At 45.8% G+C, this 25,367-nt stretch overlaps 2 protein-coding genes across 2 annotated transcripts in view; one reads left to right on the top strand and one right to left on the bottom strand.

Moving 5' to 3' along the window:
• The window catches only part of TAGLN2 (transgelin 2), a 35,038-nt gene extending 22,921 nt beyond the window's left edge, over window positions 1-12,117 (bottom strand). Inside the window, exon 1 of the mRNA XM_075607826.1 lies at window positions 11,960-12,117. The gene's annotated coding sequence lies outside the window, so the exon portion shown is untranslated. The remainder of the gene's footprint in view (window positions 1-11,959) is intronic.
• Window positions 1-19,017, top strand: part of PCP4L1 (Purkinje cell protein 4 like 1) — a 374,963-nt gene extending 355,946 nt beyond the window's left edge. The window contains exon 5 of the transcript XR_012802606.1: window positions 18,985-19,017. The gene's annotated coding sequence lies outside the window, so the exon portion shown is untranslated. The remainder of the gene's footprint in view (window positions 1-18,984) is intronic.
• The last annotated feature ends 6,350 nt before the right edge of the window (window positions 19,018-25,367 follow it).

Genomic DNA, 25,367 nt, shown 5'->3' with positions numbered 1-25,367 from the left:
CTGTCCATTAGAAAGAGGATACACGCTTTGAGAAATTCTTTGTGTCCAAATTTGGGAGTATTTCCATTGCTTTTGGAGAAATTCCAGACTCTGCTTCACAAGCAATTTTGTCATTTTTTTGGGGGGGTTGTAAATTAATAGTAGTCCTGAGTTTTACTTCTTATCTGTCATCTTTCCTAGAAATGGTGTGTGTGTGTTTTCTGAGATCTCGCTCTCATTTTTATTCAGTACCCTGCGCCCCCCTGCCTGCTCACCTCCCAGCTCGCGCCCCCCCCCCCCCCCTCCTGCTCGGCTCTGGCATCAAATGACGTTGCGTGGTCATGTAACGTTGCGGCATCATTTGCCGCCGGGTCACCGAAGACCAGGTAGGAGAAGCTGCAGAGGCCTCGCTCGGTCCCCCAGCATTTACTTTAAATGCCTTGGGGGAGAGTGTGGGACCTCTGTAGCCGCCACGTCCCCCCTGGAAATTCTCCTGTCTCTCTCCCCCCCCCCACACACACACACACTTTGCGCACCCCTGCCTTATCCAGGGGTGCGCAAACTTTTTCCTCTGCGCCCCCCTGTCTGCACCCCTTCCCCCCCCCCTTACCTTCGGTGTAATATGTAATGGCAACGCGACGTCAGGTGACCCCGCGTTGTCATTTCAAACTTGCGACATCACGTCACCCTGCGGTGTCATTTGACGTTGCGTCGCCCGAAGCTGTCAGAAAGAGACAAAGTAAGGAAATTTACAGGGGCCCCGCGCGGGCCCCCAGCATTTAATTTAAATGCTTTGGGGGAAGAGCCCCCTAAAATCTTGCACCTCCAGTTTGCGCACCCCTGCCTTAATACTATAGGTGCTCTGATAGTAGCAGCCTCTCCAGTAGTCTGGTCTATACTATTTAAATGTGTCCCAATAAACACACACGCAGGAATCCATCCCGCAAACCACCGTCGGATAGCGGATCCAATGTTAATCCACAGCAGTGAGCGTCGGATAATCCATTCTGACGCCAGATAATGCATTCATCTGTCGTTGGATAACGGACAGTCGGATAGCAAGGACCACCTGTATATACATATACACCCGTGAATAGATCATTTATTCTGGTCATGCTTGACATAATTAAATGACATGAATTTTGTCCAGAATTGATTACTGATCTTATCTTTAATAAAGAAACTCAAGCAGATATGTACATTTAGCACAGTCTCCTATTTATAAACCATCGCTAACACCTAGACCACACACACACACACACACACACACACACACAGAGAAATAAGTGCTCCATGTACTGTCCATGATCCATAGAAATGCAGTATTGTGGTGAACCAAATTGCACTAAGATTATAGTTGGAAAGTGTGTGTGTGAAAAGGAGTAACCCCACTCAAAAACAATTTTTTTTCCCCTCGCTTATCTGACGACAATCTTCCCCTCCTCCCCAACCCTTGGTCCCAGGGGCCACAAGCCCAGGGTGGAAGCAGTCAAATTGGGAAAACAATATGGCCGACAGAGACAGGGCTCGCTCCAGATGCAAGATGTCAGGGGGATCAGCAATCCGCTTCGGGGGAGTAAGGTAAGATTCAAAATATACATTTGGTGTTTCAAAGAGTGAAACGTATGCAGAGACCGGCAGGGCAGCAGCTTAATTTACAGTACGATGAGATAATAGTCTTACTTCCGTGTGTTGATTTAAGAAATATATACAATGTGAGCCATTCCAAGTGCCAGAGAAGGAGGAGGGGGAGGGGGAGGGGGGAGGTATTTTTTTCTTGAAGTGGAACACACGGGATCCTGCTGCTATATAAAAGCAGTACTGGCCTTTGGAGTGACACCTTTGTTCAGTGCCATCACTATATAATCCTGGGCGGCCAAACCCAGTCCACAAGGGCCACCAACAGGTCAGGTGTTCAGGATATCACTGCTTCAGCACAGGAGCCACTGATTGATCCTCCTGTTCTGAAGCAGGGATATCCTTCCAATCTGATCTGTTGGCCACCCCTGACTTGGGTACAGTGTAGCATTATTCACTAGTTGCATTGTACAACACGTGTAATATCGCTGCTGTAAATAGAGATTTACACCTGTGTACATGAGACAACCCCATTGTCTTGCTTATACCTCATTACTTGCCAGATATTTGCTAAAACCTCCTTTTGTTTCACGACCTTCAGACCATGAAAGGCGCACAGAACGGCTCCAGGTGTTGTGTTCTTTGGTTCCCTGTGTTTTTTACAGCATGTAACAGCGAAACACTTAGAGAAACGTGTTACATAACTGTGCTTCTTTGGAACAAAGTTCAATTACTGTTCTTATTATACACGGGTGGCCAACTCCAGTTCTCGCTGACCACCAACAGGTCAGGTTTTAAGGATATCCCCGCTTCAGCACAGGTGGCTGAAGCAGGCATATCCTTAAAACCGGACCTGTTGGTGGCCCTTGAGGACTACAGTTGGCCGCTCCTGTTCTTGTAGCTTTGTCCAGGGGTGGGGGGCGGGGGGAGGAAGGGAAAAAAAAAAAAAAAGAAGGAGGAGGTTATAATTTCTTAAAGTGGTTACACATTTTACTTAACCAAATTGGTAGTTCCGTATAGATGTTGGTATTTGAGCATTTAATAATTTATTGCCACATAATCCAGTTATTGCCAATATGTGGAGTAATCTGCAAGCGGAAAATGTTGCAATATTAAGGTCTGTGTGTAGACCTGTGCCGGCTGCTATAATCCCAATGTTTGTTGGCAACTTTGTAACCTTTACATATTGTCTTTGACTTTTGGCGAGAGATCACACGCGGGGCCCCTTTTACAGTATGTCAGGTTCGTATTGGTCGGCCTGCTATTATAATAGGACGCCCAACACTTATCGCATCCCCTTTAGTACCAGGGGACATTTAGGGGTGTCGCTGTTTTGAACAATAGATTATCTTCGGGGGTGAGAATTTCACCTCTCCCAGATAGTGAACGTGCAGTATAATGAGACTGTATATATCAGTGTTTTTCAACAGGGGTACAGTGGGCGTCCCTAACGGGTTCCCTACAACATTCAGGTCATTTTTTTTTTTTTAAATGTTACCAAATACCGAAGAATTTACAATGCATCTGATCTCAGACGCGCTATTAGAGAGGGTTTGGGGGTTCCTTACAATGCATCAGATCTCAGACGCGCTATTAGAGAGGGTCGGGGTTCCTTACAATGCATCTATTCTCAGACGCGCTATTAGAGAGGGTTGGGGTACCTTACAATGCATCTGATCTGAGACGCGCTATTAGAGAGGGTTGGGGTTCCGCAGTATTTCACAATATAATTATAGGGTTCCTTAACCAAAAAAAAGGGTTGAAAACCACGGGTGTATGTGTACTTTGATGTTTCCATTTAACCGACACTACTAGTGCTTAGAAAGACATTGTACTTAATACACCTTTTTGCGGGTCTGTTCAGTTGATTTTGTCACAGTAATAACAATACGATCCTTCTCTTGTTCAGAGAAGGTTACAGTATACTAAGAAACAACATCAGTTTGTTTGTTATCTCCCCAAGGCAGGGAGGCCTTTCCTATTGTCGGATTTTGTTTGCGCTTATTGTATTATAACTTCCTGTACTCTCTCTTTGTAAAGCGCCGAGTCCATTGTTGGGGGCGCTATATAAATAAAGATATACATACATGTGTTAATTTGTGTGTCCCTGTTCTCCTACTAAGACACATTTTACAGTTGTGTTCAGACTGCTGTACACAGCATTATCTTCCTTATAGGAATACACCCTCCAAATCTGAAATCAATATACCGCAAAACAAAAACCTCCAAGGAGAAATCTTCAGCCATATTTTGTGCCCCCCCCCCCCCATTTAAAAAAAAAAACAACTATTACAGCATTTAAAAAAAAAAGTAGGCGGCATAAAAGGTGACATCATTTTAAGAATCCATTCTTCGTGTATTGAAGGACAAAGGTGGGTGTGAGTTAGACATGAGGTCACTGTGCAGAACGTGTCGGGTCATATCCTTAAGCTGTGGTTAAAGAAATACAAGTGGAAATGCACTGGGCTGGTGGCAGCATGCACCTCAAGACATGTTCTGGTATAATCTCTTGGGGCTTCATCGCTCCCTAATGCGGTTTATGTGCTTAAATTGCAATTGTGTCACTAAAGTAGAACCTGATAAAGAAGGCGCGCCCGAGATGTTGATGCCCAACTGGGGCACCTAAGCCAGGGCTGGGCAACTCCAGTCTTCAAGGGCCACCAACAGGCCAGGTTCTCAGGATATCTCTGCTTCAGCACAGGTGGCTCAATCAGGGGTTCAGCCAAAGACTGGGTCACCTGTGCTGAAGCAGAGATATCCTGAGAACCTGGCCTGTTGGTGGCCCTTGAAGACTGGAGCTGGCCAGTTGTTGACTGAGCCCCCTGTGCTGAAGCAAGCTTATCCTGAAAACCTGACCCATGGTGGTCTGAGGACTGGAGTTGCCCATCTTTGACCAAACCAGTTATGGGCCAATTAGTCTCTCGATTTGCACTTCATTGCCGGCCCGTCTGGGATAATCTCCACATGTAAAAGGATCTCTGGTTATTAGGAGGTAAAGGGCCCGTGTGCAACTCAGGAGTAATTATTTATGTTCAATTTACGTATGATCCTGTGGGTAAAAAACACCCACAGTAAATCATCATTTTTAGCATATTTAATGAGCTGCAGAAATTAAGAGTTTAGTGCACTTTTAATGTGGGAATTATTTGGCATTTCACTGCCTGCAATGCAATAGCACCGTGCAGAGCTGTGCAATAGCAAGGCACAGAGCCGTGCAATAGCTCCGTACAGAGCAATAGCAAGGCGCAGAGCCATGCAATAGCACCGCGCAGAACAGTGCATTGCTACCTCTCTGGCAGCAAAAAAGAATATTAACCAATTAATCTGATGGTGATACTTAATAACACCGAGGGTTGCCAGCTGCTTCCGAAGCAAAGGGGTTCACAGCCCAAAAATAACAGCCTGGACTCATTTCTGTAATACTCCATGCAGAGGGGTAAGAAATTTATGGGCTCATTAAAAACTTTAGAATCAACTGACGAGAGTTGGACTGCAAAGGGAGTGGAATTAACAGCAATAGGGATTTTATTCTGCGTTTACCTTTTTACCGTCGGCAAGCTCATAATTGCATTTACAAGCAGTTTAAAACTGCGGCTGTAATCCACGCAGTATAATATAATACTCCTGACAGCTATGAATTATTCTCACAGCAGTTGACACATACGGGTAGAACACGAATCAAGGTTTCCAAATGCATACACACCCACGTCCATCCCAGTGCATTTGGAGTTTGGAGTTTAGAAGTTACACATGGAATACATTATTGCTCCCGACTGTGGGTGTGTTGGTAAGTATGAAATAGGTCCAGGTTATTAGGGCATGTTGAGGCTGTCAAGAACACTTAGGCCGAGCTCATGGTTGTGGCGCGCTTCTGTAGCCCCAGCGATGTGTGTGCCAGCTGCAGGAGATCGGTCGCGGCGATCGGGGGCGTGCCGAACACGTCACTGAGCTGGTTCGCCCTCATTGGCTGAACCAGCTGACGTCACGCTACTGCGGCCCCATATCTCAATTTCAGTTGTGGCGGCAAAATGTAGCAACGTCGACGCGTGCAGCGCCACGGATACTTGAAAAACTCCAGTAGGCAATAAGGTAAGAGTCCCGGAAGTGCGCACGGACGCGAGCACGTAGCAACGCCACCATCATGAGCTTGGCCTTATCTTCCTGTTTCAATAATGGCAGACGGTTAATACTTATTAGAAATGATATAGAATATAGCGGCCTGTGGACCTCGAGGCATTGGTTAGACCGGCTCTACATACATTCAGCATTTCAGGTTTAGCCAAACCTCCTCTTTAAAGCTGCAGACCAAGCAATACCCTACTTGTGTGTTTTTAAAATAAATCAGTTCTGTACTATGAGAAAATACTTGTGCCATTTTTTAAAAAAAAATCTGAATGACATTTTTAATGTATTATAATGTAACAAGCATTTTTTGTTTCTTTACAACAATTTGCAAAGTCACATCCCCTTCCTCTTCTGAAACAGTTTTGGCACACCCCTTTTTGAGCCCTGCCCTGTCTCTAGCAGTGCACTAATTGTATCTAATGACTGCCTGGTCACATGATCTTCCTCACAGAACTTTGAATCTTTGGTCCTCTCCTGCTGCACTGACAGCCATTTGGTGAACCCCCGAGCCGAATCTTCACCAATCAACTTGGCTAATTACTTATTGTGTGGATTATATCGATGCATATATTAAAGGGGAGAGAAAAACCCAGCAGCTGGGACTGCTGCCTTATGCCGCGTGTGTGTGCGCTCACCTCTAGCTGAAGCGATTTGTGCCCTCTTGGTGGACGCGATGAGGGGGCATGTCATGGGGCATGGCGTCATTGGGCAAACCGCTCCCATGACCTGGCCGTCGCGCGACAGAAACACATTTGTTCCCTCGTGCATCGCGAGCGCCGGCGCTTCAAAACGCGTGCACAGTCGCACGCTCCAGGGACAGCCTCACAGAGGCACGGCATTTTGATCACACCGCGCGCACGGTCGCAGTAACCATGGACACAGCCTTCAGCTGCAAATTAACATGCTGCACTATATACCCACAGCTACTAATAATATACTATAATAGAACTACATACAGAATGTTACTAGACTTGCCTTATTGGTTTGTATAATGCTGCCCGTTTGCCATCAGTAATACCCAACAGAAGAGCCATTTTGTGCTGGGTATCTGTATTTAGAGAGTGGTAGAGAGCATTACCCCTGTGCTGTGGGACGCCACGGCCAAAACAACCTTTACGCTCTTGGAGGTTGGTGGCCGTACTCTTATCTATGGATGTAGAATTGTATTTATACAAACGCCAGTGTACGCAGCGCTTTGCAAAATACAAAAAGGTAAATACAGTACAAACGGCTATGGATAAGCTTAGCAGGTAAAATGACCACAAGGGAAAACCTGACCCCAAATCTTACAATCTAACGCCCAGATCCACAACAGGGTGCTACGCTTGGGCACACATTTATTCCCCTTCAAATGAATCCGAGGATAGAAGTGTTACATTATAACTTTGTAGCGCAGTGTGTTAACCCTTCCTTTGCTAGAGGAGCTAGCAATGCATTGCACCGTGTTACAGAAGGAGGTGGCAGTTTTTCAGCCAAGATACTAATGTTTTTCCATCTGTATTTTCCCCCTGAAATCCGGGCACGCTGTGTTTCTTGCAGAAACTGTGTGAGCCAGCACACCCTACAGCTATACTTCCAGTAACAGGAGTTCTCCTATTGTTCGACATGGTGGGTGTGAGAGCGTCGGGGCCCGGCGTCTCTCCAATTACTTTCCTTCTTTTTAATGACTTTGCTGCTTTTATCCAATTTGAAAACCGAATGCCAATAAAAATAAACAATACTTAGGTCCTATTATTCTGCACACATGGAAAACACGTAATCCTATGTATAATCCTGCCACGAATGCGGCTTTTTTGTCAGGGCTTTTGAATGAGGTTTAGGCATGACAGATTCCTGTAAAAGGACTCCAGCACAGCCCCATAGCTCTGTGATTCACTTTGGGGTTTTTTTGCTGACATTTACGAGAGAGATGCTATTGAAGTTTATGGTAGGGATAGCTGTGTGCACCATGTGAGCTGGGCGCGAGCTGAATGGCACAACCCAGACTCCTACACGCAGGTCCATTCCCTTTGTTCCCTTCTGGTCATTGTTCCAGCATAATTCTACTGCAGAAAGCCTACCCTCGCTGAAGGCCTTCACTGTCATTATCGATATAAAAGGAGTCAAGTGTTTTTTTAATCTCCAACTGGTACTTATTAATGTAGTTGTATAAAATAAAGAAATCTAGTTTTATTGAAGAGGTCTAAATCCTGACATACGCATCCCTGATCATGTTCATGGAAAGTTCCTTCCAACCCAAAAGAGAGCTTTTGGGAGGTAGAAGAGCAGAGAATTACGCAGTTAATAGAACAGCTCGTGACGTATTGAGACGCTTTGGAGGAGAGGGCTGAGGCGTGAGTCTTGTTAGGACTGATATTCAGTGGGTGGAAATGCAGAAATGACATGGTTTCATTTACACTGAGAAATATTTTGTACATACATCACGTAGGGGTGCCAGGCGGCTTCTCCAAAAATACTGGGCACAATGGTGAACGGTGCGACACGCTCGAGACACACACACCTCATCTCTCTCTGCTCCATTCTGTTTCCTCCTCTCCTTGGCCCTACCTCCAGGCTGCCCAGCCCCCTAGCAACAGCCCAGCTCTCTCTGTGTTTGGGGAAATCTCGTGACCCCCCCCACCCCCCAAGCTGTCGGGTCACTATGTCCAGAAAGGCAATACTGGACACGTGTCCAGTATTCTGTAATTTTTTACTGGACAGTGTGTCCAAATACAGGACAGTCCAGTTCAATACTGGACACCTAGCAACGCTATGCATCAGTGTATCAACAAACAATGTTGATTGCAACTACTATAGTGTCTTTTCAGCCAGCTTGTGACCTAGATAGTGGATCTAGGAGGAGGTAGGCAAGAATTAGCTGGTGCACATAAAATGGGATGAATTATACAACATCATAGTGGATGTAGAAGTCCAGCCTTTATTTCCCTAGTGATGCGTATATATTGGGGAGGCCTTCGCCCAGCAGTGGCTCAACAAGGGGTGAACATGACTATATTGTTATACTTCACCCAGACCCAAAATCATATGGAGGAGACGCAGCACATTCAGGTAAGTGCCCCCAAAAAAATATGTGTTGTACAGAACAAATTCCAACACTTCAGAACCACTCAGGGACCCTTCATGAATGGTTCCGAAATGTTGGAATTAGTTCTGAACAATATATTTTTCTTTTTGATCACTTACCCGGATGTGCGGTGTCTCTTTCTCCATATGATTTGCACCTGGGTGAAGTATTTTAGGATGAGCCACCTGTGCGGAGGCTGGGATACCCTTAAAACCTGACCTGTTGGGGGGGGGCACAACTGGGGTTGAGCACCCCTGATCTGTGCCTAGACCTCTAAGAACATTCCCGAAGTTGTGGATTCAGAACTTTCTAGGTGTATGGCTATATAATATATCAGCGTTCCATTTATCTCTAGAGAACATTATGAGAAGTCAAGTGTTAGAAATGTTGTTTTGGGGGCTTCCACCCAAAACATTTTGGGTGGATATGTAGAGCAAGTCTGAGAATAATCATAATGGGTGCCATCTTTATTAATCCCTGCAAATATTTAGTTGCATTAATGTTTTTTTCTGAAACAGGAAGGTATTTTGAGTGGGGGCACTATACATAATCAGTAACATACCATACATTACCATCATGCAAAAATGTATCAACCCGTTTATCCTAAAAACCTTCAATAATGATCGGTGTGCTTCAATGAAATATACTGCTACATAATTGCTGCCTCTGCAAGATGACAAATAACGTACAGGGAGAATCCTAAAACAGCCCCCCGTGAACCTGTCCCTGTTGAAATGAAGAGGTTGATAAATTGTGCGTCTGTCAGAATTGGCAGCATGGAGGGGGGATGAAATGTTGGAGCAGAGCAGAATTCCTGCGGTGACTGCAGGAGGGCCTCAGCATGCCTGTCCTAATGTGTTTCTGTCCTCATTTTTTACAAGCCCTAATCTTAGCAGAGATCTCAGAAACCTTCAAACTGAGGAATGATTTGTTTCACCAACTCTGCCTGTTTAACAGGACACCCTTTTAAAGAGGCAGCCAAAGCACAGGCACTTTGAAACAAAAATATATTTTTGTTTTATTATATGCAGCCTTTGATGACCTTTATTGAAAACCAATTACCTAAGCTGCCGATCGATTGGTTCTCCCGTGATCGCTCAGCAAAGATCCCGCTTCCCAGGGTTCACTAAATGGCTGCCTTTGTTTCAATCAATCCTTCAGTCAGTGTAACTCAGCAGCTACAATGTATTCTTATATTACTACGGTAACATTATCTATTGTTACAGCTTGCAGCTCAAACTGCTGGGAATATTGGCAACAAATGATCAAACAGGAAAGTGTTGCAAAGATCTTGCACTGCTGGGGAGGTGGGCTAAAACTGGCTATAGAAATCAAAGGATGCTCCATATATTAAAAACGGCAGAGTTGAATGTAAAAAATAAAAAAAAAGTAAGTATTATCTAATACTACAGAACTGATTTATTAAAAAAATAAAATAAAACCACGTACAGTATTGCATGGCTCTCTTTTAATACAGGTATTTTTCCCATATTTCGGCCCGCTCCCTTAGGATGATCAGAAACCAGAAAACAAAGGTAATTTGGATCAGCTAATTTGCCTTTTAATCCCTTCTTGCTATTACTTTGCTGTATGTGCCCCAGGGCAAAGTAATAGCAAGTAGGGAAAAAAGGGCAAATTAGGGGATTACCTACATTACGCCCTTTGCTGTAAAGCAAAAATCTGTTTAATTACCCCAAACATGAATATTTGAACAATGTGCCTAGATCAGGAGGGGAGATATAGCAGACCCCACCCGTATAACGTAGCACGCAGTATGTATATCTTTTATATAGCACCATGTGTACATAGCGCGTCACAGCAGCGACGCACGAGACATAAAAGTAACATTAGGAAAAAAAGGAGTCCCTGACCCGAAGAGCTTACAATCCAAGTAATATAGTAAGCTGCCCTGAATGGGACTGCACACGCCAACTGTCTAAAGCTGCTTAAATGTAAACCCAATAATATCATTTGAGCTCCCCCATAACTGCAGCTGCGTTGCATATAACGCCTCTCCACGCTGCCACCTAGGCCAGGCCGCCTACCTTCTATAATCTGTCTGTCCCTTACCAGAATCTTGCAAAGAACACACACACAGCTGAGCTACACTGGGCGGGGGTCTTTTAACCCCTTCACTGCCAAAAGAGCGCCTGCATTGCAGCCACTTTGGCACTGAAAGGGGTTAACAGCCTGCTGTGGGCGTTCCAGGGCTAAACTGGGCTGCTCTCAGATGATAAGATTAGGGGAGTGGCAGGAAGGGGTTTTTTTTTTTTAAATGCCCAGGTAGATTAACCCTTCACCTATTGGATAAGACACCTTTAGTGTGCAAGAGGTTAAATACCTTAACAGTAAAACCAGCACCTCCTTAGGATCATACTGCACCCTGAAACCACCACCCCCTTACCTCTTGGTGCACCCTACAACCAGGAACAGTGTTGGTCAGTGTAGGTCAGTGTAGCTGATTTACTAGGATTGCAGGGGGAGTGGAGGCAGGTGCAGGACACCGACAGGCTCAAAAACGTGTTTGTTTTTAACCCCGAAACACTTGGAGCAACAGGGGTTTGTTCGTGCAGAAGGCTCCTCAATTACTGAATATCCAGCTACATATACCCATGCACGTCCCCTACTCTCTGCCCCAATACCACGTTGCTGCATAATACGTTGGCACCGGACAAGTAACAGATAATAGGATTGCTCGCTTTATCAGCGTCTCTGCCCCGTTTACAGCAGGAAAAGGAAGGGACAAAACGGCGCACAAGTCCAAAAAATGACAGTCAGAGTTTGCACGCGGTTCCGAGAGATCTGTGCAGTCTCACAAGCTGACGCACAAGGACATCTTGTAGGGTTGATACGCTGGTCCATTAAAAAAAAGGTATCACAGCCCACAAAATATACCACTCTTTCTGGAACCAATACAGCTACAGTACCAGTACCTTTCACTAACTGCCCATGTGGAATAAAGTGACCCCCACAACAAGAGTCACAAAGTCACTGCAACTCCCCATGTGGAATAATGTGACCCCGCAACGAGTCACACAATGATCCATACTTGGCATTATCTATGCTTTTGTATTATTATTTTTTTTAAGTCGCCAGGAACGTTGACAAAACGAAATATGTACCCGGCAGTGTCGGCAGACCTGCCGGCAGCCGGCTGCTGGGTGAAACCCCACGCCACTTACTGTACAGAACACGCGAGCGAACTGGTCTTACCTTAAACACGGCTGCTGTGGCTGCAGGAAACAAGAAGCTCGCCTGTCTCACGCTCTGCTGGTCTCTATCCTCTCAGCCCTGCCCCCAGAAAAACATGCAGTGATGATGTCAGCTTTAATCAAAGGACAAAAAGGGTGTGGGTGAAAAAAAAAAAAAAAGAGAGAAAGGGGAAAGAATTTAAGGCGGCAGCGAAGTCTCCCTCTGACCTCACTTCTGTGACGTCGCCAGCTGGGCAGATGTCCAGTAGGAAAATGTCCTGTTTTAGGCTAATCAAAAGTTCTCGGTATGAATCGCTATTCACCAAACAATGAATGGAACACACAGTGTGTGTTGTACTATTTGGCCCAGATTTGGCTTGTCTGGGGAGCATTTTCTTTTTTTTCCTGTTCTTTTTTCCCCTGTTGGACTGGTTTGTGAGTGGGGGTTTTTTTTTTTGCCAATTCTACCTGAGCCGGGGGAAATACTTTTTTTATTCTCTTATATGTACCTGGGAGGGGTGGGGCAGATTTAGTGACGTAGGGCGGGGACGATGCCTGACACGTTTATTTAAAAAAGCAGCTACAGCATAGGGCTACCGTATATGCCATAAGCTCCGAGATCGCCGATCTGTGCGGTCTGACGCGGAGGCCCTATGGCCGCCGCACGGATTGGGGGATCTCGGAGCTTATAGAATATACCCCATGGTCCAGTCCTCAAGAGCCACCAACAGATCAGGTGTGCAGGATATCCCTGCTTCAGCCCAGTTGGCTCAGTCAAAGATTGAGCCACCTGGGCTGAAGCAGTGATATCCTGAAAACCTGACCTGTTGGTCACCCCTGTCATAGTCCTTATACCCTTTCCATAAACCTCTTTGCAGTGACTCACACTGCCCTTATCATTGTTTAGCCGGATGTCTGCTTGTAATGTTTTAGGGACTGACAAAAGCCTGTCATGTTCTCATTAGGAAGCCACGAGGGTTTGCTGCCTAATGATAAAATGTATGTACAGTAATGTAATCTCATGTAATGATACCCTGTATAACATAATTAAGAGCTGCACAAAATCTACATTACAAGCTCCGAAGAGTAATGTAAAAAAACAAAAAAAAACAGGGCAGTGAGTCTTTCTAAAAATACTTTTGTCGATTTTAGCATTCAGACGTAATCGCGATAATAGCGGTGCCGTTAAAATGTAAGTGGGGGGCCATCGTTATTTCTGGGACTCTGAGCCGATGTACAGTTAGCCGCTACAGAATCGTTAGCAGCTGGTCATAAAATCAATATATTGGTGCTATTGGCTATGCGTGATTTTAACATCATTCTCAATCATACGTCTGTGCGTAATAATCAAGTCTGTGTAATGCTCGCGCTTAATTGCATCAGCACACGCCCTTAAAAAAATTACACTTGGGATACTGACTTCAGCCGGAATAAGCTCCAATATGTCCATGATGATGTGAGGTGTTGGGCAGAACCTCAGGAGGACCTCCTCATATCTGTTGCACTTGTTGTATTAGAATTCCCGGTACACTGATGTTCAGTTTGTAAAGCACTGTGTACATTGTTGGCAGTATATGAAAAAACAAAAACAACGGGGGCACAAAAAAGAGGAAATGATCAGTAAAAGTGAAAACATGAATCAGTTTATAATAGCCTATATTAACAAGTACAAGACTTACAATAAAATGGGGATCATATAGACCCAAGTACACCGACCAGGCGATTCACACAAGCGGAAGGTCCGTAGTCCAGGCAAAATCCCCCTCTCCTGATCGCAGAGGGCGTGTGCTGAGGGGATGTCCTAAACCGGCATCCACGTGTAGTGATTCCTGCGCTCGTGTAGGCACTGTTGGGCGTATTGCGTGCTGGGCATTACGTGACGACCAATACGCGCAATACGCTTGTGTGAATCGCCTGGTCGGTGTACTTGGGTCTATACGATCCCCATTTTATTGTAAGTCTTGTAGGCTATTATAAACTGATTCATGTTTGCACTTGTAGTGATCATTTGCTCCTTTTTGCGCCCCCATTGTTTTTGTTTATGTGTATGTGAGTCTTCTCCAGCCCCGCTGATCACGGGGGACGGGGAGCAGCATAGAAGAGGAATTGCACAAGGAGACTTGTGACGGCCAGCGCGCACTTAACCCCTTACGCCACTATATAAATAATACACATACATATGTACAGTACTCCCCGTATCCCACCCACGTGAGATCTCCCCCACCAGTGTGAGACCTCCCCACCATTGTGAGACCTCCCCCCATCCCATCCATGTGTGACCCCCCCATCAGTGTGACCTCCCCCACCTGTGTGAGACCTCCTTATATCCCACACGTGTGAGACCTCCTTATATCCCACCCGTGTGAGACCTCATATCCCACCAATGTAAGACCTCCTCATATCCCACCAATGAGACCTCTCCCCATCCCATCCGTGTGAGACCTCGCCCTATCCCACCCGTGTGAGACCTAATTTCCCACCAGTGAGACCTCCCCCACTAGTGTGAGACCTCCCACCATCCCATCCGTGTGAGACCTCCCCCTATCCCACCCATGTGAGACCTCATTTCCCACCAGTGTGAGACCTCCCCCATCCTTTCCATGTGAGATCTCCCCCTATCCCACCCATGTGAGACCTCCTCATATCACACCAGTGAGATTCCCCCACCAGTGTGAGGCCTCCTTACATCCCACCCGTGTGAGACTTCCTCATATCCCACCGTGTGAGACCTCCTTATATCCCACCTGTGTGAGACCTCCCCATATCCTACCCGTGTGAGACCTCCCCATATCCCACCTGCTTGAGACCTCCCCATATCCTATCCGTGTGAGACCTCCCCATATCCCACCCGTGTGAGACCTCACCATATCCCACCCATATGAGACCTCGTCATATCCCACCCATGTGAGACCTCCCCCTATCCCAGCCATGTGAGACCTCCTCATTTCCCACCAGTGAGACCTCCCCCACCAGTGTGAGACCTCCCCCATCCTATCCATGTGAGACCTTCCCCTATCCCACCCATGTGAGACCTCCTCATATCCCATCTGTGTGAGACCTCCCCATATCACACCAGTGAGACCTCCCCCACCAGTGAGACCTCCTTATATCCCACCCATGTGAGACCTCCTCATATACCACTAGTGTGAGACCTCCTTATATCCCACCTGTGTGAGACCTCCCCATATTCCACCCAAGTGAGACCTCCTCATATCCCACCCATGTGAGACATCCCCCTATTCCACCAGCATGACCACCCCCATATCCCACCAATGTGAGACCTCCATATATTCTACCCATGTGAGACCCCCTCATATCCCACCCATGTGAGACCTCTTTATATCCCACCTTTGTGAGACCTCGACATATCCCACCCATGTGAGACCTCCCCTTGCCCACCCATGTGAGACCCCACCCTATCCCACCAGCGTGACCACCCTCATATCCCACCCATGTGAGACCTCCTCATATCCCATCCATGTGAGACCTCCTCATATCCCACCCATGTGAGACCTCCTCATATTCCACCAGTGTAAGACCTCCTCCTAGCACACCAGTGAGACCTCCCCCTATCCCACCCAAGTGGGATATGAGGACTGAAGGGGTTTAAATTATATGTCAGCTCTACAAATCTCAGGGATTGAAAGAGTGAATATAATCTGCTAGTTTTATCTTTCTTATACAGGCTGTTCCAGTACTGAGAGAATTAACTCACTGTGCTAGTTGTAATCTTTATTTACTTCTGTTGTTCTCAGTTTGTCTTTTATACAATAGCACAAGAGCAGTAAAATGTCCCAAACAATACAGCTGCATGCTCTTGATAAACATTCCCTGTATTTCTCTTTGTAATGTAGAAGTAGAAACTGCCGGCCAAACACAAGCAAGATGTAATGATTTACTAATGCTTTGTCCAAAGACACAGATACATAACCTCTAAGAAACTTGTTATTTCTCATTGTTAAACATGATATGTTATGTATTAACATGCCCTTAGTTTTCTGTATAAATGTCTGGGCACAACTGAATAAACTTTGAAGTGTGGAAGCAGACCTGTTGTCTGACTCCTCTCTTCCCGAGCTCGTATTTGTCTGTGTTTCGGAGACTGCTCAACCAGTGCTGTCCAAATCACCAGGCTGAGTGAAGTGATTCCTACCAAAGTAGAAAAAGTAACGCTTTCAAGGACATACTTGAAAACGAGAGGTAGCTCTCAATGTATTACTTCCCGGTAAAACATTTTATAAATAAAATAAATGTGAGACCTCCTCATATCCCACCAGTGAGACCTCCCCCACCTGTGTTACATTTATGGCTTAAAAAAGAACAGAGTGCCCTGAGTGTGATCCTCTGGTGATGTGAATCGATCGCCTGACAGAATTTCCCCTATCCCCTCCTGTCAATGAGTATTATAATTTCTCAATCAATAATGAAATAACCAGATGGCCTTCACGTCTGCAGAGGCATGCTCAAAACAGCCACTGGTTTTATCTCCGGATCTCCGGAGCAGAATAGAAACCCCAGCAGGAAGAAGGAAGTCATATGTTACCCACAGATAACACACATGACTTGGGCCACTTTTGGAATTCATAGGGTTGAGCATAGGAAAAAAAAGTAAGTGTGTGAGGGAGAACAGTATGGCTATTGCTGTCTATTGTAGGGTGGAAGTTATTGCTTTGCCTTAGGGGGTGGAAGTTCTCCATCAGAACATGGCATGTATTTTTGGGACATGCCAAGAGTTTTCCCTGTGATGGAGCCAAGAGTTGATGTTTTTTAATTATATTTCAGGATCTTCATCCCCTTTCTAGCTAGAGGGGCGAAGATCACCTTCACCTCTCCTCTAATTTACCTCCATTTTTTTTATTAGTAATAATAGAACTGTTATTACATGTATTCCGGCTATTTTGTTTAATGAATGTGAGCGAATGCCCCGTTTAAGTCTCAGAACGCCTGAATGCCGGCACTGAGGCGTCTCTGTATCATGTTGCTAAAATGGATGTGCTGGCCGTAAGAAATATGTTTTTCCGAGTCATTATCATTGTATAACCCGTCACGTTGATTGGTGTAAGAGCTCCGTTCCACGCGTATTAGGGAGAGTTCTAGGCATGGGGAATGGAACGTGCCGTGGGAGGTAGAATCCGCCCGGTCTAAGTTAGCATTAACCTTGTGAGATTTACAGATTATTAAATCACTCACTACAGGCATACCCCGCATTAACGTACGCAATGGGACCGGGGCATGTATGTAAAGCGAAAATGTACTTAAAGTGAAGCACTGCCTTTTCCCCACTTATCGATGCATGTACTGTACGGCAATCGTCATGTACGTGCATAACGGATATAAATAACGCATGTGTAACAGGCTCTATAGTTTCCCCGCTTGCGCACAGCTTCGGTACAGGTAGGGAGCCAGTATTGCTGTTCAGGACGTGCTGACAGGCGCATGCGCGAGCTGCCGTTTCCCTATTGGGCGATATGTCCTTACTCACGAGTGTACTTAAAGTGAGTGTCCTTAAACCGGGGTATGCCTGTACATGGCATTAAGAGGCTTGATACTCGTAGGTTGTTAACATTTTCCCCTCTCGATTAAATGTACAGTGCAGCAATCCTCGCCCTTTTTTGTCGTTGAAGATGGGAAGGTGGGTGGGGGGGGGGGGGGGGGGGCGGATCTCAACCAAACTTTTGTGTTCTGGAGACCCTCCAGTTCCCGAGATACTCCTCTTCAGTAAGTTTCAGTCATTTGGAGTCAGTCTCATTCACTTTTAGAATTAAACGAGCGGTCTTACAAATCTTTATAGCAGGAGCGGCCAATTCCAGTCCTCAAGGGCCACCAACAGGTCAGGGTTTAAGGATAACCCTGCTTCAGCACAGGTGGCTCAATCAGTGGCTCAGTCGAAGACTGAGTTGACCACCCCATATCTACAGAGTTAGTACTTTTCCTTTGAAATGTAGCCATTTGGTGAAGGAGCTCAAATTCTCCCTGATATTGACCCGTGAGACATGTCTTTTTCTTTCATCACGGGGTGCTGGCCGCCGGCGGCCAGGATTCTTCCAATTTTACTTCTCAGCGGACAACAGGGACAAGATCTGCCGCTGATTATTAATATTTACAGAAATCAGAACCATCTAGTCCGCATTTTACATAGAAATCTAGACATTTTACGGGCGATAAGTCCTATTACTACTTAGTCCACTTAGGGGTAGACCCTCAGAAGTACGATATACGTTAACATCTCGTTAAGTGCTAATGAGGATCTTGAAAGCTCAGTAACAAAGAGCTAAGTGCTGTTCTCAGCCGTAACGAGCCCTTGTGTGTTATAACGGGCGTTAGTGCTAATGAGATGCAGAAGATGCGTTCCCTGTTACAGCGCAGATCCACAGAGCGCCGGTATAGTGACCACAGGGAATTAACGTTGCGTTAGTTAGCTCAGAGCTACAGGCGGCGTTACTCACACCCAGACCCTGATATAGGGCTGTTACAGGCTCTGGGTATGTGTGAGACCACAGTTAGGTCGGATATAACTACCATATTGTTATTTACAGTACAGGGTTCTTTTCCTCCTGTCTTCTCTTTAGTTACTTTAATTAAACACCTATTCGGGGTGTGCACGGAGTAACGCCGCGTTTGGGTGAGACAGGCGTAACACCACGTTATGTGACGCTAACGCAAGGCTGCGCTAACTCCACACGGGGTTAAGCGTATGCGAATGAGATTACTAACGGCCGTTGGTTTTGCATGTATTTAGCTTTGAGAATACCCATTAAACCCAGGGAACCTAACGGGCATGACCTATTTAGGTAAAGTCATGGTAGTAGCCCAGATTTAACGGACTTCTGAGAATGTGCCCCTTATTCTTCCCACCACGACCCTAAAACTCCTGAGGAAGGTCACCCTGGGATTTGAAATTATTTGTACACCGTTTTGTGGTTTGTTTCATGAAATGTCCACATTGAATTTGCCATTGTTTGTGTGCTGCCCTATAAAAGTCTTGTTTGTGGGATGTCATTTATTTATTTATGTATAAAATGTGTTACCAGGAAGTAATACATTGAGAGTTACCTCTCGTTTTCAAGTATGTCCTGGGCACAGAGTTAAGACAAATAATACATGGTTACAAATAGTTACATAAATGAACAGGGGTTTCTTAGCTTGGTTAAAAACAGGACTATCGACTTTTACGGGTTAAAACCATTTTTGCTGTACGACGTTGCAAAATGGGATCTAAGAACGGGTATCACAGGCTGCACCCATTAAAACACATGGCAATGATACAATATAGCCAGTAATAGGTTAATGGCCCAGTAGCATTGTATAATACTGTGATAGACCCTCTGAGAGAGTGTCTGCCTTCTGAATAGGATACATACATTCCCGCACAGCTTGACAGCTTGTTCTCACAGGGGGGAGAGAGAGAACTCTCATAGCATTGACAGGTCGGGTAAAAGTTCCCAAGACTTCCCTATTATACTGGGGTTATGTGCGAGTGATGGGAAGTGGCAGGAGGGTGGGTTTTTTGTTGTTACCCCTTTGTTGCTCCGCAATGCGTTGCTGGCGTCTCCACCATAGACGAGGTTAACCCAGGTGTGGCAATTCCAGTCCTTACGGGTCACCAACAGGTCAGGTTTTCAGGATATCCCTGCTTCAGCACTGGGGGTTCAATCAGCGGCTCAGTCTTCGATTGCACCACCTGTGCTGAAGCAGGGATATCCTGTTGGTGGCCACGGAGGACTGGAGCTGTCCACCCCTGGGTTAACCAGAGATCGGGGTAAAGGTAGCAGGGCCACTTGTACCTGTCTGGACGAGCAAAGGGAGAGCAGCTTGGGAACATGGCTAAAGGATTCATTTTAAGGCGCCGTCCCTCCTAGGGCCGAAACAGTCTCAGAAAACGAAAATCCAGCATACGTCATAACGGCTTCCAGGATGCGTTGTACCTCAATCAGGCAATCAATGGGTTAAGGAGTTTATTCGGGGTGGTTAATGGCGGAGTGGGCGTCTAGGGTGTGTTGCGTCCCTGCGTGGGACTTTTAAACATGGCTTGTCGGAGCGAGCGGTGCGGGAGCCCGCGGAGCTTATGGAGGGACATTGGCAGTTAAAGATGGCATCGGAGCGCATGCGGCAAAAAGCACGCGTGGCGAGGTGAACTGCGGCCAGGTGTCCCAGCGGTGAGTTGTCCTGGCAGCGGAGCATTAGAGGCAGTTTGGTCACGGCCAAACATACTAGACCACTATTCTGACACCCCCCAAAAAAAATGAATTGGACTTAATTTATAGAGAAAATCGGACAAATGTTTGCTTTTAGCACCATTACGTTTGTTTAAGGAAGCAAATAAGATTGTTAAAAAAATGTTACTTCTCGGTCGGCTAATAGCGGGTGAGGGTCAACGGGTGAGGGTCAGCGGACAGGTTCACACGGCTCTCAGACCAGCGAAAAAGGAGGATGTGAAATGTTTGTCCCTCGTCGACATGGCAACAGGTTTCTTAACCCAGTGCAATGCATTTGAATGCGTCTCCAGCAGCAAAAAGGTTCATTGTGCCCCAGACAGAGCCCAGATGGGCTTATAACCCAGTGCTAGGTGGTATGTCCATATTAATGGGCCAGGACAGTATTTCTTATCACATCAGCATAGGGAGTAGGAGGGGGGGCAGAGTGTTCCTAGGGAGCATAGACTCTCTTTTATTATAAATAGGGATTCTGGTTATAAAACTCCGCCGACTGATCCCCTCGCACTTTCGGTTAAAACCAAATCGTCACCGGAAATGAAGCCTCCTTTCCTATTAAATCCCACCTCTTGTGGCTGCCCCGTCTGTAGGTTGGAGACAGATGCGTCACGGGCGGATGGAAACACAAAAATAAGTGCCCCGATAAACACCAGATGCAAATGCCTGGCGATTTTTTTTTATGTTTCACCGGAAAACAGAAAGAATAAAATATAGACACTGATTTGTAAGAGGAAATAAATCCAGGAATTCCTAATAATAACGAAGCCGGGATCAGTGCGTGTGACAAAGGGAAAGTTTATTATTGTACTTCACAGTAATGAGCGCAGAGAAATGAATGAGCTTGTGTCTGGGTAACACATCTTAAAAAGGCAGCAGTGCAGCCACCTCTGGGACAGGCTAGGACGACTTGCCTCAGCCAACTTGCCACCAGCCGTTTAGCTACAAAGGTAATCCCCTAACCCTAACGTTAAATCCTTAACTTAAACCCCCAACGATAATCTTCACCCGGACAACCTTAACCCCTTGCCCTAAAGTCCATACTCGAAGCCCTTACCCTGACCTTAGCCTAAAAGCTTAATCCCTTACCATAAAACCCCTAAAGTTAACCCCTTAATAACTTACCTTAGCGGGGAGTTGGCTGCGGCAAGTTGTCCCATTGCGCCTCTGGGGTGGAAGTTTAAACCATAGCACAAAGAAGCCAGAGTCTTACACCCCGTCCCATGCTGTGCCCAGTGTTTTTATCGCTTTGTTCTCCCATGTTGCTGTCTGTTTACTACGGGGACGTGCTCTTCACTACAGGATATAAACATTTCTGGTCCATGTTGCAGAGGAAATAGGTTAGTTTCCGAATCTAGATTGCAAAATCAAGCTGTCATTTAAAAAAAAAAAAAAAAAAATTCAATATGTGCCTCAATAAAATCTACACACTGACAAGTGATTAGTTTAATTGCTGATCGATCCGTTCTCCTGTAATCGATCGCTGAAGATTGGGCTCGGGGTTCACTAAATGCATCTTGGGTAATCTTCTGCTGCACTGACAGCCAAAGTTCTGTGAGGAAGATCATTACATAGTTACATAGTAGATGAGGTTGAAAAAAGACATACGTCCATCAAGTTCAACCTATGCTACATTTAGACAACAGATACTTTATCCTATATCTATACTTACTTATTGATCCAGAGGAAGGCAAACAAAAAACCCCAGAGTCATATCATCCAATGATATCTCATAAGGGGAAAAATAAATAATTCCTGACTCCAAGAATTGGCAATCGGATTATTCCCTGGATCAACATTCTTCCCATGTTTACTTATTTGGTATATCCCTGTATACCTTTCCTTTCTAAAACGATGTCCAGCCTTTTTTTGAAGATATCTATTGTATCTGCCATCATAGTCTCCATGGGTAATGAATCCCACATTGTAACTGCCCTTACTGTAAAGAACCCTTTCCTTTGTTGCTGGTGAAATCTCCTTTCCTCCAACCTTAAGGGATGGCCCCCGAATCCTTTGTACTGCCCTTGGGATGAATAGTTCTTTTGAAAGCGCCTTGTATTGTCCCCAAATATATTTGCATATAGTTATCATATCCCCTATTAGACGCCTCTTTTCTAATGTAAATAAATCTAAATTAGCTAGCCTCTCCTCACAAGTCAGATTGTCCATCCCCTTTATTAATTTGGTGGCTCTTCTCTGCACTCTCTCTAGTTCCATAATGTATTTTCTAAGGAGTGGCGCCCAAAATTGTACTCCATATTCAAGGTGTGGTCGTACTAATGCTTTGTAATGTGACCAGGCAGGAACTAGATTCAATTGGTTCCCTGCTGGAGAGGGCTCAAAAAGGTGATGCTGTTTCAGAAGGGGAAGGGGATTTGACTTTGTAAATGGTTTCTATAGGAACAAAAATGCTTGTTACATTAGAATACATTAAAAATGTCTTTAAAATTGTTTATTTTTTTATTGTTTTAAATGCAACAAGTATTTTCTCATAGTACAGAAGTAATTTATTTTAAAAAAAAAAAACACATGTGGGATATTGTGTGAACTGAAGCTTTAATACACTACAACTCTCTATAGAAGGGGAGGCCAAAATAACAGCCAGGGTCGCTGCAGTGGGGAATATTTGCAAATGGAGCAGCAGAAGAACGCAGAACAGGGGGCAAGAGGGCACCCTGATGTAAGGGAGGAAGAATACCCCCCCCCCCCCCCCCAAAATGTTCCTGAGGCGGTACACACTGTAACAACTGCTTCAGATAATCCAGATGTGGCAGAGAGCCCTGGCTCAGCCGGGACACATCCGTCTGTCGTGCCAGCGGAATTCTGTGAGTCAGTGCTGCAGCATTGCTTTCTGAACATTAACCTTTCGCTGTCAGTACAAAACATTACAAAGGAGGAGTTAACCCTTTGACTGTCGGTTTGGGAGCGCTAGCCTTGTATGAGTTAGGCAGTCATCTAAAAAAACTGTCCCCAAGAAGAGCGTGCTGCTCCGTTAACATACATGTATACACGTGTACTGAGCGTCTCGGTAATGAATTGCAAACATACGGCCAGTGTGGGGACAGGCAGTTACAGGTGAGAGGTCCCAACTGACCTATTAAATGTGAAGACAGTTACAGGTGAGGGTTCCCAGTTGAGATATTACAGTTACAGGTATGGAGTCGCAGTTGAGATATTACAGTTACAGGTATGGAGTCGCAGTTGAGATATTACAGTTACAGGTGAGGGGTCCCTGCTGAGATAGTACAGTTACAGGTGAGGGGTCCCTGCTGAGATAGTACAGTTACAGGTGAGGGGTCCCTGCTGAGATATTACAGTTACAGGTGAGGGGTCCCCACTGAGATATTACAGTTACAGGTGAGGGGTCCCTGCTGAGATATTAGTTACAGGTTTGGGGTCCCTGCTGAGATATTACAGTTACAGGTGAGGGGTCCCCACTGAGATATTACAGTTACAGGTGAGGGGTCCCTGCTGAGATATTAGTTACAGGTTTGGGGTCCCTGCTGAGATATTACAGTTACAGGTGAGGGGTCCCTGCTGAGATATTGGTTACAGGTTTGGGGTCCCTGCTGAGATATTACAGTTACAGGTGAGGGGTCCCTGCTGAGATAGTACAGTTACAGGTGAGGGGTCCCTGCTGAGATATTACAGTTACAGGTGAGGGGTCCCCGCTGAGATATTACAGTTACAGGTTTGGGGTCCCTGCTGAGATAGTACAGTTACAGGTGAGGGGTCCCTGCTGAGATAGTACAGTTACAGGTGAGGGGTCCCTGCTGAGATATTACAGTTACAGGTGAGGGGTCCCCACTGAGATATTACAGTTACAGGTGAGGGGTCCCTGCTGAGATATTAGTTACAGGTTTGGGGTCCCTGCTGAGATAGTACAGTTACAGGTGAGGGGTCCCCGCTGAGATATTACAGTTACAGGTGAGGGGTTCCTGCTGAGACAGTTACAGGTGAGGGGTCCCTGCTGAGATAGTACAGTTACAGGTGAGGGGTTCCTGCTGAGACAGTTACAGGTGAGGGGTCCCTGCTGAGATAGTACAGTTACAGGTTTGGGGTCCCTGCTGAGATATTACAGTTACAGGTGAGGGGTCCCTGCTGAGATATTACAGTTACAGGTGAGGGTCTCTGCTGAGATATTACAGTTACAGGTGAGGGTCTCTGCTGAGATATTACAGTTACAGGTGAGGGGTCCCTGCTGAGATATTAGTTACAGGTTTGGGGTCCCTGCTGTGATATTACAGTTACAGGTGAGGGGTCCCTGCTGAGATATTACAGTTACAGGTGAGGGGTCCCTGCTGAGATATTACAGTTACAGGTGAGGGGTCCCTGCTGAGATATTACAGTTACAGGTGAGGGGTCCCTGCTGAGATATTACAGTTACAGGTGAGGGGTCCCTGCTGAGATATTAGTTACAGGTTTGGGGTCCCTGCTGAGATATTGCAGTTACAGGTGAGGGGTCCCTGCTGAGATATTACAGTTACAGGTGAGGGGTCCCTGCTGAGATATTACAGTTACAGGTGAGGGGTCCCTGCTGAGATATTACAGTTACAGGTGAGGGGTCCCTGCTGAGATATTACAGTTACAGGTGAGGGGTTCCTGCTCAGATATTAGTTACAGGTGAGGGGTTTCTGCTGATATATTACAGTTACAGGTGAGGGGTCCCTGCTGAGATATTAGTTACAGGTGAGGGGTCCCTGTTGAGATATTACAGTTACAGGTGAGGGGTCCCTGCTGAGATATTACAGTTACAGGTGAGGGGTCCCTGCTGAGATATTACAGTTACAGGTGAGGGGTTCCTGCTGAGACAGTTACAGGTGACTAATTCTATTTAGACAGGAGCATACCGTGGCTGGTGCCCTAACATTTACGTAAGCTTTATTTAGTTCACAGCTAGAGCTCAATCAAGAAAATAACCAAATGTTGACAATGTCCACATACCTGAGCAGATGCTCAGTGGCCAGATAATAGCCAGATGTTGATAGTGGCTGACTCAGGAGAAAGCCAGATGTTGATAGAGATTGATATGAACATCTGAACCAGATGTTAGCTGAGGGGACTCACCTCACAACTGAGCCAGATGCTGATAGAGCAGCAAAGCCAAATAATTAAGCCCGATGTTGATAAGAGGCAGCTCCCCAGACAACAAACCAGGTGTGTAGGGGGGGGGGTAATTCAATATACTTTGAAGGGGCCGTTGTCGGCCGAAAAACTCCC

Source organism: Ascaphus truei, chromosome 7 (genome assembly GCF_040206685.1).
Source record: "Ascaphus truei isolate aAscTru1 chromosome 7, aAscTru1.hap1, whole genome shotgun sequence".
Lineage (NCBI taxonomy): Eukaryota > Metazoa > Chordata > Amphibia > Anura > Ascaphidae > Ascaphus > Ascaphus truei.
Note: the sequence above shows the minus strand (reverse complement) of the source record. Positions and strands in the feature narration are given on the sequence as shown.